This window comes from Dipteris shenzhenensis, chromosome 29 (genome assembly GCF_047967505.1).
Source record: "Dipteris shenzhenensis isolate YYH24624 ecotype China chromosome 29, Dip_SZ_1.0, whole genome shotgun sequence".
In the NCBI taxonomy this organism is placed as follows: domain Eukaryota; kingdom Viridiplantae; phylum Streptophyta; class Polypodiopsida; order Gleicheniales; family Dipteridaceae; genus Dipteris; species Dipteris shenzhenensis.
Window position 1 is genome coordinate 30,312,462 of NC_141624.1, and position 19,193 is coordinate 30,331,654.

The window sequence follows — 19,193 nt, forward strand, 5'->3', positions numbered from 1 at the left end:
ATTGTGTATAGACCAACATGTATAAATCTCTCTCAATGGTATGAAGCTCTGACTCTTTGCACTCAGTGTTCAAGTTCACTATGGTTTTCATATTCTTGATCTCCTTGGGTCCATTGTCCCTTAACAATATCGTGTGATGGCATGCTCTATCCTTGCAATCTCCCATCCTTCCCCCTCCTCCACCACCTCCTCCTCCTCCTCCTCCTCCCTTCTCCTCCTCCCCCCCCCTTCTTCTCCCTTCTTCTTCCTCCCTCCTCCTCCTCCTCATCCTTCCTCCTCCCCCTCCTCCTTCCTCCTCCTTTGTCCCTCCTCCTCAACCCTTTACCCTTTGAAGTCGTGAAGGAGACTAGCTCTCCAATCCTCAACCCTGAACTCCTCGTAAATCCTGCAACCTTATCTGAACCCTGAAACTCCTTGTTAGCTCTCTCAACCTTATTCCCCTTCCAAACCCGCAACCCCCTTCTAAACCCTTGAACTCCCATGGAGGTGAGAGCCTCCATTCATCATTGTGATCAAGCCTCCTTTCTCACACACGTGGATGAGATATGCTTTCCATGCTTTAGCCTACACTTCTCACCGGAATATGACCCGAGGACCTATGCTACACTTGTAAAAACCTATGCTACAACAAGCAATGACACAACTATAGGTGACCAAAACCCTCAAAACCTAGACTTGGGAGAGACAGAGAACACAATGATCATTGGAATCCTGATACTAAAGCTCCCAGGACACTGGTGCGAGATGCACTCCTCTGGTTTGGTATTGGTACACTGGTCATTTGGTACAACAATCCTAGTGCAAGTACTAGTACATCACTCTAATAGAAGATACTAGAACAATAATCCAACTGATTCTGCCCCTGGTACAAGGACTACTTTTGTGCATGGATACATGTATCTCTGAGCTATACAGCCCCCTTTGAATCCCCCTCTCAAGTCAAAACTAGTACACTGATGCCAAATTGATGACCTTGTTGCTACAATGGGCATACAACAACTCATAAGGATCAAGAAACTATGTTTTCTAGATTCTCACAGTGGCAATCTTCTCACCCATCCAAATCTCTAGCAGTGCATCAGACAATAGTTGCAATAGAATACTAGGAGACCCCCTCTAGATATGCTAGATTATAACATCCAAACAAAATACATACACGTAACATACTGCCACCTAAGTCAGCAGAAACAACTCCTTGTGGCTCAAGGTCCTACTTAAAATCTTGCCTCATTCAGAGACTCTATCGCCATTGCACCTTTGTGGCAGGTACCACTACCACAAACAAGCAAGCAATCCTCTGTCTAGATCCAAAAAGTCTATTGGCAACGCATTCTGCCACGTGCCCAATAATGACATTGTGGTTACCGGACCCCTCAATGTTTCTTTAAAGACACTACCACCAATAATGACCTTTCTGGCCACATTAGTTACATGTACATGTCGCACTGAGTGCTTCCCATTCTTCAACTATCAATTGCTTCTGTCCTTTCTACTCAGCTACCAAAGCCTCAGGTTGCCTCTCGTAGGTACGATCTACAAATGTCTCCTCCTAGTCAAGCACCATCGGGACCAATTTCTCCCAAGTCAATGCATTCATCCTTCCACTTCTTATCAAGGACAAATAGAAAGAACCATACTAAGAGGATAACTGGGAAAATAGAGTTATGACCATGTCCTCGGATGATATTTGCTTCCTTGCATGAAGGATCTCCTGTTGAAGTTCATATAACTTGTTGATCTACTTCCGCATCAATTAAGACATCTTTGGGTCCAACAATCTCATCTGGACATCCAACTTTCAATTCAAGGGGCAGATAATCAGATATTTAGGTTGTCCTCTAGGGGTGGGGGTATCCATGAAGAGCAAATTTCAGTGGGCATTTCCGAAAATCAAAGGTAAGTTCGATAGATGGTCTGGCGAAATGCTATTATTGCGAGCCAGGGTCATTGTCGCCAAGCATGTTATGGAGTCGGTGTTAGTTTACATGCTATCACTGCTTCTATTTGTTGGTGTTTCTCTTAAGAAGGTGGATATATGTATTGTTGATTTCATATGGGAGGGCAGGTGGCACTCCTATAGTTGGGAGTTGTTAACTATGCCTAAGGAAAGAGGTGGTACATGCTTACTTAGGATGAAAGAAAAAAACGACATGCTTTGCACTAAATGGCTGATGCACATGGGCTATGAGCAGACATGGGGTATAATTGCTAGGAAGTTAGCATGCTTAAATGCACCAAAAGGGATTGAAGTCCCATGGCAAGATGTAGTGCTGTCAGAATTGCCCATTAAGATCCCCACAGTCAGAGCTATTGGCAAAGTTGCTTACCATATGGAAGAATAAGTCAAAGCGCTACACTTGGAGTTGACTACGCTCATTATATGGATATGATTCTTTGGGTAGGTCTCCATGGCTAACAGGATGGGCCTTCAACGGCAAATCGGCCATAGTCTGCATCAATCCAAGATTGGCAGCGGCAAAGTTCTACAGAATGGACCTTAGGACTTTTAGTCTGGGAAGGTGTCTGAAAGAGTCCTTCGTAATCAGCATTTTGTGGAGCTAGAAAATGGTGGCCCGAGACAATGTAGAATTGAGACATCTAAATTTAAAGTTCAAGGCTGAAAAAACCTTCAATTATAGTTGTGTATGCGGAAGACAACCCAATGCATCCCAGAGAATTTAACCTTGACAAATTCCTTGTATCATCTAAAGAATGTGGTTTAGTATCAAACCAATTAGTTTTTTCATATTTTGTACTGGTGTGCGAACTTTCTACCACGGGATTCCGGATTACATTATACATAGCAGAGCTATTGTATCAACATCCAACATTTAACCTTGAGTTATGTCTGCACGTAAATATATGGTTGTATAGGTGGGAAGGTAGACTTACATGCATGTCTCCTAATTGCTTCTAGCTAATTTTCAATTAATCAATTAGACTAGGTTGTCACATTAACTTAAGCTATGTAAGCATGAATCTAAATAATGTAAAGCCAAATTAATCGACTCACTTACCTTCGCAACTCCGCCTCTCCCCTTCACCTTCCTTCGCCTCTCCTCCACCACCATGTCTCTCCCCTTCGCCTTTGCCCTCCACCTCTCCTTCCTCGCCCTGCTTCTCCATCCCCTCTACTCAGCTATCTCTCAGCCTCACTCAACTTCCCTCCACCCTACCTCGCTCGGCCTCTCCCCTCCACTCAGCCGTCTCTCTCCCTCAAGTCTCCCTCCACTCAGCCGTCTCTCTCCCTCAATGCTCTCTCTGCCTCCCCTCCCTCAAGTATCTAGGATACAATGGCTTGTTGCAACGTTTGCATGTTTGCCAATGGCATTCATTCAGCTAGGCAAGGAGGAGTCTTTTCGCAGCATTGTGTTTTTATGAGTCCTTCGTGGGGTGACAGAGAGCTACAGAGGCGGCAATGGAATTTCTCAACTAGTTGTAGGGCCTCTATACATTGCGTAGTAGTGTCCCGACAAGTACAAGGCAGAATGAAATCCTGCAAATCTAGTGGCAAACCGAAGCTGCTGGTAGGCAGGCCGCAGCATAGGGACATAGAAATGAGCGAGGGAGTGAAGGGCAGGATATGAAGGAAGAGAGATATAAAGTGGAGCAGATCGGGGATCAAAAGTGGTCGAGAATGTGAGCAATAAGAAGAAGGCTAGGAGCATGAGGTTTCGAGAAGTAGGAGTTATCACCCAAGGAGGACGAGTAACATGACCCATCTACGACAGGTTAGAAACCCGCTCCACTGGGTCTCAAGGTGGGATCTTACAACTATTAAATTTCAAGAAATTAAATTTTAAGTTTCAAGACCCCCTCCACCATAGGAACTACTTGGCTTGGACCTATGCTCAGTTTATAGCTAGATGAGTGGCAAAGCATTCGCATGAAAAATCCCCCTCCCCACTAAATAAACTGTGTGTGTGTGTGTGTGTGTGTGTGTGTTGGGAGAGGGGGGGGGGTCTCCCCTCTCCTCTCTCTACATTATATAATTAGTATCTATATAATATATTATATACTATAATATATATTATATAATACAATATATTACATAATATACTCTCTCTCCCCTCCCATTCTCTCTCTCTCTCTCTCCCCTCTCCGTGCTCTACGTGATATAATTACTGGAAATATATTATAATATGTAGTATATTGTAGAATATATATTATACAATACAATATATTATATAATAATGTTGGGATATCTCAAGGTGTATGCCTCAGGCACACCTTAGGTTCTATGTGTGTGTGCTAGAGGCACAGTTAGGTGCCCATAAGCACTGTTAGATGTGTGTTTGGAGTGGATTGAGCTCGACTCATTTGGTAGGTATGATGGAGATAATCTAGGAGTGATTTATGGATCACGAGATGCTCTCTTGAGCTCATGTGTAATGTCATCTACCTTTGTATTGAGCCTATTTAGAGGCTTCTCTTTCTGAATGAGATTATCTATTGCATTTCGTGTTCATCACTTCATCCCTTTCAGCTATGTTTATCTTCAACCCTCCATAGCTACTCTCAATTCGTTACATTTGGTATCAGAGCAAGGTTTCGTGCTTGAACAGCCTATGAGGATTTGCTGAAGAGAACACCGTGGATTTGAAGCTATTGATCGGAGTCCTACAGCAGGAAGGTGTCGAAAGTTGAGTTGAGATGATTTGACTCAATAAGGGGGTGCATAGTTGTTGTCCTGTTGTTGTTTTTGATAATCTCAAATTAGTCATCATGGGTTTGATCTTCAACGGAAATTGGTGAAGCAACATAGCAGTTTATTGCAATTTTATGTACAGGCAGCTTTGATCGATAGAAGTAGTATTGACTCTACTCGAGCATGCTGTCTTATTCATTAAAGCACATTGGAATCCTCATTTTTGTCACGACGTTCTTTTGTGTTGGAGTCGTCTATCTTCAAGATTTTTCATGCGTCTGTACTCTGGAGTATGTCGACAGATTTTTGCAAGGTTAATTATGCTGAGTGACATCTGCTATCTACAAGCATTTCTAGCTTATGACAGTTTTTCACCCTTTCGCGTCTTCTCTCGAATCAATGCAACCTCTCTCTTAGTTCCAAAGCGCTCGTGATGCGGAATATTTGGGCCTGCTTCAAACTTTTGTGCTGATATCGTACATTGATCTGTCCACATTCTACGCTGCTTCTATGGTCCTGAGCGGCTTGTCATCTAGCTTTCAGCAACCAGCTGCTGCAGTTCGTTTTCGGCTCTTTCTGAGCAACCACATATGTTTCACATGCGACTACTTTTGTGAATCTGAGGTTTGGCATCCTTCCTTCATTCCACGAGACCTAATAACAAGGAAGTTTTGAAGTTTATAGCTTCATTTAATCGCAAAAGTGTGATCTTAAGAAGCAGACTCAAAGCTGCTCACTCATGCTGCATGATCGATTGGAAAACTCTACGGCACTTCTATGTATTTTTGGAGTCTTCCCAAAAGTATAAAGCCTACCTATTTCAAGTGCAGCTGCTTGGTTTCTCTTTGCAGTCGAGAGTTTTTTTTAAGCAATCGGAGGCATTAATGAATGGTTTCTCAGAGTTCCGATTGTGAAGGTTTGGCTCACACAACCCATAGTTGACACCAGTGTTTCTCTGCACAGTTAAAAGGAGCAGATGACTCTCTAATGATTAGGAAGTTTCGTCTTCTTTTATTGGTCATGGTTGTGTTCGACCAGCCAAGCAAGAAAACCCATTTTGTTGTTGTGCCCAACATCAGCGTATCATCTCTGAGCTGCACCAAAAATCACGTTATGTTGCCCTGCTCAGATCATGTTTCCAAAAAGGAAGCAAAACCAGAAACTGCCACTGCCAATTTACTTTCAGTTGATGTGCCTCCACAAGATGAGGCCTCCTATGAAGATTATGCTTTTTGAATCATCTCCATATATGCTCCAGATCTCTCTTTTTAATGTTGAGTCAAGGTACTCAACCTGGATAGTCCTCCAAAATGAATGAAATAAACTATTGTGTTTTGTAAACACCTCTGGTCACCATATGATGTAGGCCATGTGTATGTGTTTTTTGCTCCATGGTACCTCCTGCAGACATTGTGTGCATGTACATGCAGGGAAGATAACCATTGGAAGGTCTTTTATATCCCTTTTGTTTACCTTACACCCATGGGAACCCTTGCTAGCTTGAGATCCTAGCCATTGATAGATCCATGACCACCATGAGATGGCATGTGACACCTTGTGCTAGCTGTATCCTTGACATAGCTTGAGGCATTCCCTTGAGGGGGGGTTTGTTGGGATATCTCAAGGTGTATGCCCAGGCACACCTTAGGTTCTATGTGTGTGTGCTAGAGGCACAGTTAGGTGCCCATAAGCACTGTTAGATGTGTGTTTGGAGTGGATTGAGCTCGACTCATTTGGTAGGTATGATGGAGATAATCTAGGAGTGATTTATGGATCACGAGATGCTCTCTTGAGCTCATGTGTGATGTCATCTACCTTTGTATTGAGCCTATTTAGAGGCTTCTCTTTCTGAATGAGATTATCTATTGCATTTCGTGTTCATCACTTCATCCCTTTCAGCTATGTTTATCTTCAACCCTCCATAGCTACTCTCAATTCGTTACAAATAATAGTATATAACATAATCTCTCTCTCTCTCTCTCTCTCTATATATATGTGTGTATGTGTGTGTGTGTGTGTGTGTGTGTGTGTGTGTGTGTGTGTGTGTGTGTGTGTGTGTGTGTGTAATACTCTCTCTCTCTCTCTCTCTCTCTCTATCTCTCTGTCTCTCTCTCTATTTGTGTGTATGTGTATAGAATACGTCTTATATAGAATATATTAAAATATAGTATGTTATATATTATGTAATATATATATATACACACACATATCAAATTATATATTATATTTTAATATACAATTTATATTATATATATAATGTAGTATATTATAAAAGATATATTAAATTATATAATATATAATAGATATCATATAATATATTAGATATAATACATATATATAACATATTATGCAATCTATATTATATATATTATTTAATATATATATATATATTATAGTATATAGTACGATATATTATACAATATATCATTATAATATATATTCTCTCTCTCTCTCTCTCTAATCTATGTCTTTGTCTTTGTCTCTGTTTCTGTCTATCTGTCTGTCTGTCTCTCTCATGCATGTCCATCGTGGCCTCTGCCACGTCAACCCTATGCCACCCATGTGTCAGCACATGTGTGAGTCAGAGCGCAATCTTGTCTTTGCACCACATGGCGTGTCATGCACGTGGCAGCGCCGCACGACATTTGCCCCACACGCCAGTGCCCTATCAGTCCCACTTGCCATGTGGTAGTCTGCTTCGTGCCACGTGTCATGTTAGCCTCTCGCCAGCTTCTTGAAGTTTGTTGGTGTGGCGGCCACGTGTTCCTTGTGCGCATCAATCTTGCTACCAACCTGTGTGTCTGCGCGTTAATCTCACCAGCTTCTTGCAGTCTGTCGATGGCGGTCACATGTCTGGGAGTGCGAGTGCTGCTTGGGTTATTCTGTGCTTTAATGTGCTTGGAAAGAGCTATAGCTTGAAGGCTGGAGTCTTGAACTTGGATGGAACGAGGCGGGGATGAAGAGTCAATAAAGTAGCTCCTCTTGTTACTCGAATGCATTACGAACCTTGCTGAGGACGGCAAATATGAAACTACTCCACGTGTGCGCTTATACTAATTCACTACGATTGCCCTAGGTTATTTTGGCATTTGCACCCTCCTGCCTCTACAACTAATTAATTGTTTCACGGACTGCCTGTAGCAAAGAAGTCGTGACTTGTCTAAGTGATATAACTTATTTATTTATATATAATACATATATATATGTGTGTACAAAAATAAATTATATATAGAGAGAGAGAGAGAGAGAGAGAGAGAGAGAGAGAGAGAGAGGGAGGGAGGGAGGGAGGGAGGGAGGGAGAGAGAGAGAGAGAGAGAGAGAGAGAGAGAGAGAGAGAGAGAGAGAGGAAGAGAGATTGCCACGTCAGGAGATTGGTTTATATTTCTTTCTTTCTTTCTTTATATTTATTTATACAAACAAATATAAATATGATTTATTTATTTATACAGAATACATATATATGTGTGTACAAATATATATATATATATAAAATACAAATATAAATTATATATATATATATATATATAGAGAGAGAGAGAGAGAGAGAGAGAGAGGGAGAAGTGCACAACAAGGCATTATATATTTATTATATTATAATAAATATTAAATAATATATAATATACACTTATTAGATATTTTATATAATATAATATATATGATAATATATATATATATATATATCATATATATATGTGTATGTATGTATGTATGTATGTATTTATGTAGAGAGACAGAGAGAGAGAGAGAGAACAAAGAGAGATAGAGAAAGATGGAGGAATAGCAAAGAGAGAGAGGACACTCACACACACACATACATACACACAAACAAAAGGTGTGTGTGTGTGTGTGTAGAATCTATAAGGAGCAGTTGGAAAGAGGTTAGTTGTGGAGGGGTGGAGGAATAGGTGAGTGATGACAGAAGCAAGGGGAAGCAACCGTAAGGAGAGGGGAGGGGAAGGTGGAGCAAATACGATATAGGTTGAGGAAGCAGCTCTGGAAAAAGGGAGTGGTGAGTGGAGGTTAGGGACTAAGGGAGCAACTGTAAGGAGTGGGGAGGGGAGGTAGACAAAATTGAGGGGGGTTGAAAGACATCTGAAAGAAAAAAGTGGTGAAAGAAGTTGGTAGGGAGCAGAGGCGAGGGGCAAAGTGAGGTAGAGCGAAGGTGAGGAGGCTAGCTTGCAAGAATAAGGAGACGAAGGTCCATAGCAATTGTGCAAGGGGGATGGTGGGTAAAGAAGAGGGAAGGAGGGAGAAGCCACAAGGAGAGGGGAGGTGAAGAGAGGGTTAAGGGACAACCATGAGGAGAGGGGGAGATCTAGGAAGAGAGGAGAGAAAGTAGAGAGGGAAGGACAAAACAAAAGAGGTAAGAGGTGGTGATGAGCTTTAAGGTCATAAGGGATAGATATCAAGGCTACACTGGCCTTAGCCCACGATGAGGTAAATGCAGGTATTAGTTGAGGGAGAGAGGGGTGACGGTAGTGTAAGGTTTAGTTAATAAAATGTTTGAGAAAATAGTTTATTTTAGTTTAGCATATGGGGAACCAAAGGTTATGTATGAGTGGTAAGAAAACTTCTCCCATCGGGTCAAGATAGAGAGAGAGAGAGAGATGAGGGGGGGCAATGAGAGTGAGAGAGAGAGGGGGGGGGCGATGAGAGAGAGAGAGAGAGGGAGGGAGTAGAAAGAGAGAGAGAGATTGATTCATGTATATATATATATATATATATATATGTATATGTATATGTATATGTATATGTATATATATATATATATGTATATGTATATGTATATGTATATATGTATATGTATATGTATATGTATATGTATGTGTGTGTGTGTGTGTAGAGAGAGAGAGAGTAAGAAATTTATTTATATTTTAAGATTTAGTGTTTTGTGTGTATGCGCGAGTGAGTTTTGGTATGTATATGTTTTTTGTAAATTTTGTTAAAATTCCTCAAAGTTTGAGATTTATAAATGAAACCTTTAATTTTTATTAAACGCCATAGATGAGACCCAGCGGAGCGGTCAGGTTCCTCATTTGACATAAAGGCATAAAGGGTAATTTACGTGTGTCCGAAGCAGGCTGAAGGTGTCCGGGTGGAAATTGCGATACATGGCCTCTGCAAATTGCGACGTTCGTGAGAGACTTGGGTTTCTGCGTTTGGCGTTTTGGTAGTGCAGATGGACTACCTAAACAAGATTATCGGCCGCATCCGCGTCGTCCTTAAGCATTCCAGCGGCCGCATCCGCCGACGACCTCCCCGACGATTATCGGCCGCATCCGCCGACGACCTCCCCCGTTTCCTTTTCACGGACTTCTACATCTTCACTATGAACTACATGGAGAGGCAAATACGCCACTTCGAAGAAACTGGGCAGCCGTGGTCATCGGAAGTGGAGGAGATGGTTTGTACGCTTGCGAGAGGAGGCCCTATGCTGCAGCTGTGCCTCCATGACGGCGGAATCGAGTACTTGAACGACTTAAGTACGACGTATCTCCCTCTGATTCGGGATTTTTGCAGTGATTTGGCCTGGTGCACGGGGGAAATCCTCCGTAGAGCCCGGCATAGAACTGATGATGCTCAGATTTTTGACGAGATCTACATCATACGTGAGCACTCACAACCATTACGGGCTTTGCTGAGGCGTTGCCGGGAGTGGGCGTCAGAAGTCTGTATTCTCGCAAGGGGATTCCATAGAGAAGATTCGAACTTGACAGTCCGGAATGTCTTTCCGAACGGCCTAAACCTAGACGACTACCCCGAGACGACGTTGGTGCTTCAGGAATTGCTCGGGGAGGGAGCACAGGGAACGGTTCGTAAGGGAGAGTGGATGGGCAAATGTGTGGCAGTGAAGATAATTCCCGACTTTTTGTTCGAAACCGAAATGGATGTGCTGATCAAGATGAGACATCCAAACGTGGTGGAGATGATGGGGTTCATCAGAAGAAGCGATCTAAGACCCCTGGATGCCTACGATTGCGAGTACTGCGGTCTGGTGATGGAGCTCATGTCAACGAGCTTGCAAAGCCTGATCGAAAGAGAGAATGCCAAACAGCTCAACAATGCATTGCCTTTTCCATTGCTTGTGGGTATAGATATCCTTCTGCAGATTGCTCGAGGCATGCGGTTTCTACATGCGAATGGAGTGATGCACAGAGATTTAAAGCCTGGTAATGTTTTGCTTGAAGGCATGGATGATCTTCCTGGCAGTGCTTGTCGAAATGGGTATCTGATTGCCAAGCTTGCAGATTTTGGCTTATCAAAAGCTTGCGTTGCAGGGGAAGATGGGAATCTCACTTACAAGCAAGGCACTCGATTTTACATGGCTCCAGAAGTGAGAAAGGGGGATAGAGTGGAGTTCACAAGGGCAGCAGACGTTTTCAGCTTTGGAACAACGTGTTTCAATGTGGCAACTGGGAGATTCTTGGAAAGAGATGTGGAGGACTTTTATGAGAGTATAGAGAAAGGGTGTGTTGATGACCTCTTGTCACCCTGCAAGTGTACCGATTTAGTCCGCCTGGTCGCTCGCTGTTGGTCACATGATCCCAAGTCTAGACCCACATTTTCCCACCTATGTACATCATTGGAAAGGCTCAAGAGACACCTCCTCATCTCAAGAGACACCTCCTCCTCAATATCATGTATCCCCATGCAGATTCGCTCGCATCATTGGAAAATCTCAAGAGAGACCTCCTCCTCAATATCATTAATCTCCCAGATCCAGATTCTCAGTGCCAGTTATACCTAGTATCTACAAGGCAGGCCTATTGGGGAAATATTATTTGTTTGTGGATGTCTATATGTATTATTAAGTAGTCTTTCCTATAGTTAGTCTAAATATGATCAAGGTGATTATGGGAAAATATTAATTGTTTCTAGATGTCTATATTATTGACTAGTCTCTCCAATAGTTAGTCCGAGATGGGCATAAGAGATAACGGTTGGACATCTTGAAACGCAACTTCCACGAGATTTTATAGAGAGAGAGACTTTGAGACATGCCATTCAAATAACATTGCTATAGTTTTCTTCTTATCACATGCATTAGTATCCTGGATAGTTAATTGTGTGGACAGTTCTAATTTTTCCAACATTCTATAAATCAATAACACACCCTCTTATGTTGTTCAAATATTGTGGATTATGACGAGGTTTAGTGCTTAATTTAATACCAAACATTTTTTGAAGCGCTATTTTGTTTGTTACTTTCTATAGAAAAGATGTAGGAAAGGGATAACTCAATGCATAGTTGTGATCTATTTGTTACTGTTTAGTGCAAACTAGTGGGGTGGTCACTTCAACATGCCAAAGTTGAAGCTGGCACAACAAACAAGAAAACTTCATTGGCCTTTGATGTGGCTCGAGCGTGGCTTGCCCAAGAGGAACACTAGGGTGGTAATCTTGGTAACTGAGCATGGAATTCATGCTGGGTCGAGATCATTGAGTGTGACATATTTAATATCTTTAGAGAAAAATGAGGGCCATAATCTAGAAATTTAAAAAGTATGTTTTTAAAAATAAAATATGTACTTTTTGATTTAAAAATGTGTCCTAACACCCTAAACACACAAAGATGCATCTTTTTCCACCCATCAAGGGTGAAATGTCGATTGGGAACATACCGCACGGTTTAACTGGTTACCGTACGGTATATCCCTTCTCATATCGTGCGGTGTAATATCACACCGTGCGGTATGAAGCACTCTGCATGGTGCCTCACCCACATCGCGGGGTTTTTTTAGGGTGATGTTTCTACATGCATATGGAGTTTTTAAAGGTAACTTTTTTATGTGTTCCCCAAATTTCAAGGTTAAAAGATATATTTGAAGCTCTTTTAGTGTAGAACATAATCATGCTAATTTGACTAACTTTTAGTCATGGCATATTATTAAATCCATCTCATACTCAAAAATTTCATAATTATTCTTACTAAAGGGAGTTGATGCCCCAGGCATCCTAAACAATTGCTCCAACAATAGTCTACACCAAGCATAGCGCCAAAGCTCTAGCCGACACCAACCTGACTTCAACGACCCGACTCCACGACCCCCACCGGGGGTAACAACAAACAAGCACCCCTACTACCTCCACATAGGCGGCGACTCAAATAAGCACTAAGCTTCATTGACCAAACTGTTAAGCATGATGTAAAACCTATAGGGCATAGGGGTAAATCCTAACCCTAAGGGGTACACACACACACACACACACACACATAGTCTACATGTAGCTATATCTGTGCACTCCTCTGAGTCTCTCTCTCTCTCTCTCTCTCTCTCTCGCTCTCTCACTCCGTACTTTATCATGGTATCAGAGCCGATGGTGCTCCCACTTCCTTCATGACTGTCAAGCCCTCCTTCGTTGAGTCATCCTCCAATGAGAGAGTTTTCCATTTGAGAGAGTGAAAGCCCTTGTTCCATCAAGGCACGCAAGCCCTTGCTCCACCGAGGCAATAAACCCTCCCTTTGAGGCATCTCCGTTCCTTCTCTAGCTTTCATCGTAGAGCTCCTTTTAGTAGTTGCACATCTACAAGCTCCGGCAATCTCTAGAGTGCTCTAGCGACCCTGAAGGCTTAATCGACAAGGTGTCTCCCTTCGATGACTTCAATAAGAGCTGCCCTCATAGCGCCAATAAGCTTCAAGCCCTCGTCCACTCCAGTGACAACAAGCCCACGCCTCTCAAAAATAACTAAGGCCACAACTCCAGACTGTCCTTCTGGACCTTGTTTTTGCCACAGAGTTATCAACTCTCATGGACCGATTTGATTGCTGTCCCTGCCTTTTGCTCCTTCCAGAGGTTCCGTCCGTTGCAGCCATGCTGGTCTCTTTGATGTGAGGTGCTGCGCATGTGGAAGCCCCCTCTCTTTCCTTTCTCTTGGGCACATCCTGCCCTAGGTCTCCCTCCCCCACGCTCTCCTCATATGGGGGCTTACAGATGGGGAGGTGACCATTCCAACACCCCCTCTCACCGACACATCCACGCCCAATGCCAACATGTCGATGAAGATGCTCCAATAACTCCCTGGTCGTAGTTCTCGGGAACTTTTCGATGTCGAAATCTTTTCCTGGCTTTTCATCCAGTGGCTCCTGCTCCACCAGGTCTGGTTCTGCTTCCGCACACCATCTTGGTACACAGACCTCCTAGCACCACCTCGTTAAGTGACATTCCCGCCTACGAACATGTGCAATCCAACCGTGACGATCTTCAAGTTGTCCCCCTCATAATGAGTGAACAACCTGGAGTCTTCCAGGCACCATGCTCTGAGGGTCTATTTCAACCCGTCCTTCCTTTGGCAAGGTCTACAACAAAAGTACATCTCCAGATAATCTAGACCGCGAACATTAAACACACATGACTGAACCGAGTCACCCTCCTTCTCGCAAGGGCACAATCCTCCAGTCGTGCAAGTCGATTCCCAAGAGCTTCTAAATCAGGGTCGTCCTTCAGCAAGGTCCCTGCCTCCAGGCTCCCACACCTGTGAGCCTTCTACTTGGGCTCTGATACTACCATGTTAGAAACTACCCAACAGAGGGTACGCACAGCGGAAGATTAATAGTAATGCCCACGAGCTCATAGAGTGTGGTGTGGGGTGTGGAATCACAAACTTCTTAACTTATATGCATAAATTAGATGTGCAGACTCATCAATAGACAATGAACTAGCCAAATAGAGAAACCACCAAAATAATATATTTCCGTCGAAAGCTATGGACACAATACAAAAGAGATAGATCCAGAGTCCCACCAATGGTGTGGTCCTCTGATCTTACCACAAGGTCCTTCTCCTATCTGCCAGTTATCTCTAGACTCGAGCCCGCATGCTCCACCTCGAGCGTCTGTAGACTTTCCGTTCTAAACGATCCTCTCCACCTTGTTGTCTAGAAACCAGCCTTGGTGGGCTGCCACTCATCAAGCTATGTCTGCAGCTCCTTCAGGGTCACCTTCACCTCCTGTGGATAGACCCAAGACTTGCCTTCTTGCTGCTCTTGTCTGCTATCAGAGGGCTGCTCCAGAGAACATGATCACAACACCTTGCTGCCCTAGAAGACAGCCAAGGTCCAGCCATTAGGGAACTCAGTCTGTAGCACACCTTCAACTCTCCTTCACCTCCAAGATGAGGCCCAAGGGAATGTCTTCAGGCTGCTCCTGTCTGCTCCTCTTTCTGCTGAGCTGTTGGATAAATTATGAGGCCCAGGGCCTCTCCTTTTATAGGCCCCAAGGCCTGCTGCAAAAACCGACTGGCAGACCCCTTCCTGGCCGACTTTAGTCTGCCCTAAAAACCGACCTGCTTGGCTGCCCCTACCAGCCCAACCTGGGCCCTATATAAGGGTCTTTTCTAGGCCCTTTTTCAACCTTTGTTCCAGGGATTCAGCCCCCTTGGCTAGCCCATCTCCAGGCCTGATTTGCTGGCTCCAACCAGACCCACCAGCCTCAACCAATGGCCGACCCAGGTGCTGCTGCTCCCTTCCATGGTTGCGCCACCTGTAGGCTTTGTCGCAGGCTGTCCATCTGCACACAGATGCCTTCCACATAGGTGCCTTTGTCTGTGCAATCCCATGCCATGTTTGCTGCCCCTGACTGAACTCTTGCCAGGTTAGTAGATCCAAGACTTGCTGTCCCTGCCATCTGCTCCTTCCAAAGGTTCCGTCCATTGCAGCCATGCCGGTCTCTTTGATGTGAGGTGCTGCCCATGTGGCAGCCCCCTCTCTTTTCTCTTGGGCACATCCTCCCCTAGGTCTCCTTGTTGGGATATCTCAAGATGTATGCCTCAGGCACACCTTATGTTTCTATGTGTGAGTGCTAGAGGCACAGTTAGGTGCCCACAAGCACAGTTAGGTGGTGGAAAAGCCACATAGGATGATTGAGAGAATCTAGGAGCAGATTGAGGAGATGATTGTGGAGCTCTGAGGTCATCAGTGATGTCAGTGAGCTTGTATGAGGTGCCTACTTAAGGACCTCACTCTTCTTCATTCCATAAGCAAGTATTCTGAATTTGTGTCAACTCTACTCTTTCCTTTCAGCATTCCAACATGGTATCAGAGCCCTTTGATCCCCCTTGAGCCCATTTCTGCCACATCATCATCTTCTTCTTCTCCATTTTCCTCTTTCTTCCCAAAATCTTTGAGAGCTTGGTTCTCCATCTACAAACAGCCATTGCCCAAACCCTCTGAGCTGGAAACTCCTCTAGTATGGGCAAACTTCCACCTGCAAGCAATTGAAGAAAAAACGTCTGTGGTGGCTGCCATTCTCCAAACAGCGAATTTCTTCTGTTGCTCAATACTCCCTGCATATCCGCCATTGCCTGAGCCCTCTTAGGAGTAGATGGGCGACCTCAAGACGAAGATTTTGAGCCATTTTTCAGGTCATTTGGTTCAGTAACGAGGGAGAAATCATCAAAACTCAGTTTCAGACTGTAGCAACTCTCCCAGGCAAAAGTGCGCACCATTTCGTCCAACCTCTGTGCTGGACCTTCTCTGGTATATGAGCTTTCTTTTGCTTCAGAAAGCCCTCTTTTCCTTGCTTTGAAGAGTGAGCTACAAGTCCTCCAAGTTCAGCTTTTCAGTTTTGACAGTTTTGGACAAGTTTTTGAAGATGATGCTACATAAAATGCTACTCTAGCATTTCTGGTTTTTTAAAGCTTTCAATAACTTCAGTACAAGTGTGGATTCAGTTTTGTTTTGACTTGCTAGACCTGGTTTTGATTGGAAAATGTTTATTTCATCCACTTCTATGAAGCATGTAAAAGGAAGCATCATTGTTTGAAATCTAGTCACTACTATTTGCTACATTAAATGCTTATATTTTGAAGCATTTCAGTTGTTATTCTAAGCCCTGTAAGAGAGAAGACACTACCCAATACTTGGGTTAGAGCCTCTCATGGCTTGCTTATGCCAAATATGTGAAAAGCCAAAAGATAAAGCAATGTCTTGTTATGCTACAAAGGATGAAAATGCCAACCTGACTTCCTTATTGAAGATTGCCAAAACAATGGTTGCCAAAAAGGAAGCAAATACAGAGATCTACACTCTCATGGCCCTTTTATTTGACTCCAAGTACAAGAAAAAGATGAAGGTCAGACACCTAAGATATGCTTCTCTACACAACTATGGAGATGACAAGATAATTGTTCTCTTGAAGGATATGACTTTCAAATCCACTTGTTCTATCATAGCACCATCTTATAAGGCATTAGACACTGCCCATGTGGTAAGACCTTGCCTTGACATGGATATTTTGCCTCCACAAGATGAGGCATCCCATGAAGATTATGCATTTTAAATCATCTCTATGTATGCTCCAGATCTCTCTTTTTATGTCAAGGTACTCAGCCTGGATAGTCCTCCAAAATGAATGAAAATAAACTATTGTGTTATGTGTGTTTGTAAACACCTTTGGTCACCTTATGATGTAGGCCATGTGTATGTTTGTTCCATGGTACCTCCTACAGACATTGTGTGCATGTACATGTAGGAGAGATAACCATTGGAAGGTCTGTTTGTATCCCTTTCTGTTTACCTTACACCCAAGGAAACCCTTGCTAGCATGAGAACCTAGCCATAGATTTATCCTTGACCACCATGAGATGGCATGAGAAACTATGAGACTAGATGTATCCTTGACATAGCCTGAGGCATTTCCTTGAGGGGGGGTTTGTTGGGATATCTCAAGATTATGCCTCAGGCACACCTTATGTTTCTATGTGTGAGTGCTAGAGGCACAGTTAGGTGCCCACAAGCACAGTTAGGTGGTGGAAAAGCCACATAGGATGATTGAGAGAATCTAGGAGCAGATTGAGGAGATGATTGTGGAGCTCTGAGGTCATCAGTGATGTCAGTGAGCTTGTATGAGGTGCCTACTTAAGGACCTCACTCTTCTTCATTCCATAAGCAAGTATTCTGAATTTGTGTCAACTCTACTCTTTCCTTTCATCATTCCAACACTCCTTCCCCCACGCTCTTCTCATATGGGAGCTTACAGATAGGGCGGTGACCATTCCAACACGCCCTCTCACCGACACATCTAGGCCCAATGCCAACATGTCGATGAAGATGCTCCAGTAACTCCCTGGTCATAGTCCTCTGGAACTTTCGCTGTCAAAATGTTTTCCTGGCTTTTCATCCAGTGGCTCCTACTCCACCAGGTTCGGTTCTGCTTTTGCACACCATCCTGGTACACAAGTCCATCTTTGGTAGCACCTCCTGGCACCACCTTGTTCAGTCACGTTCCTGCCTTCGAACTCGAGCAATCCAGCCGTCACGATCTTCCAATTGTCCCCCTCATAACGAGTGAACAACCTGGAGTCTTCCAGGCACCATGCACTGAGTGTCTGTTTCAACCCGTCCTTCCTTTGGCAAGGTCTGCAACAAAAGTACATCTCCAGATAACCTGGACCGCGAACTTTCAACGCACCTGACTGAACCTGAGCCACCCTCCTTCTCGCAAGGGCACAATCCTCTAGTCGTGGAAGTCGATTCCCAAGAGCTTCTAAATCAGGGTCGTTCTTCAGCAAGGTCCCTGCCTCCAGGCTCCCACACCTGTGAGCCTTCTACTTGGGCTCTGATACCATGTTAGAAATTACCCAACAGAGGGTACGCACAGCGGAAGATTGATAGTAATGCCCACGAGCTCACAGAGTGTGGTGTGCGGTGTGGAATCACAAACTTCTTAACTTATGTGCATAAAATAGATGTGCAGACTCATCAATAGACAATGAACCAGCCAAATAGAGAAACCACCAAAATAATATATTTCCGTCCAAAGCTATGGACACAATACAAAAGAGATAAATCCAGAGTCCCACCAATGGTGTGGTCCTCCGATCTTACCACAAGGTCCTTCTCCTCTCCTATCTAGCAGTTATCTCTAGACTCGAGCCCGCGTGCTCCACCTCGAGCGTCTGTAGACTTTCCATTCTAAACGATCCTCTCCACCTTGCTGTCTGGAAACCAGCCTTGGTGGGCTGCCACTCGAGCTCAGTCTGCAGCTCCTTCAGGGTCACCTTCACCTCCTGAGGATTGGCCCAAGACTTGCCTTCTTGCTGCTCCTGTCTGCTATCAGAGGGCTGCTCCAGAGAACATGATGATCACAACACCTTGCTGCCCTAGAAGACAGCCAAGGTCCAGCCTCTAGGGAACTCAGTCTGCAGCACACCTTCACTTCTCCTTCACCTCCAAGATGAGGCCCAAGGGAATGTCTTCAGGCTGCTCCTGTCTGCTCCTCTTTCTGCTGAGCTGTTGGATAAATTATGAGGCCCAGGGCCTCTCGTTTTATAGGCCCCAAGGCCTGCTGCAAAAACCAACTGGCAGACCCCTTAATGGCCGACTTTTGTCTGCCCTAAAAACCGACCTGCTTGGCTGCCCCTACCAGCCCAACCAGGGCCCTATATAAGGGTCTTTTCTAGGCCCTTTTTCAGCCTTTGTTTTAGGGATTCAGCCCCCTTGGCCAGCCCATCTCCAGGCCTGATTTGCTGGCTCCAACCAGACCCACCGGCCTCAACCAATGGCCGACCCAGCTGCTGCTGCTCCCTTCCATGGTTGCGCCACCTG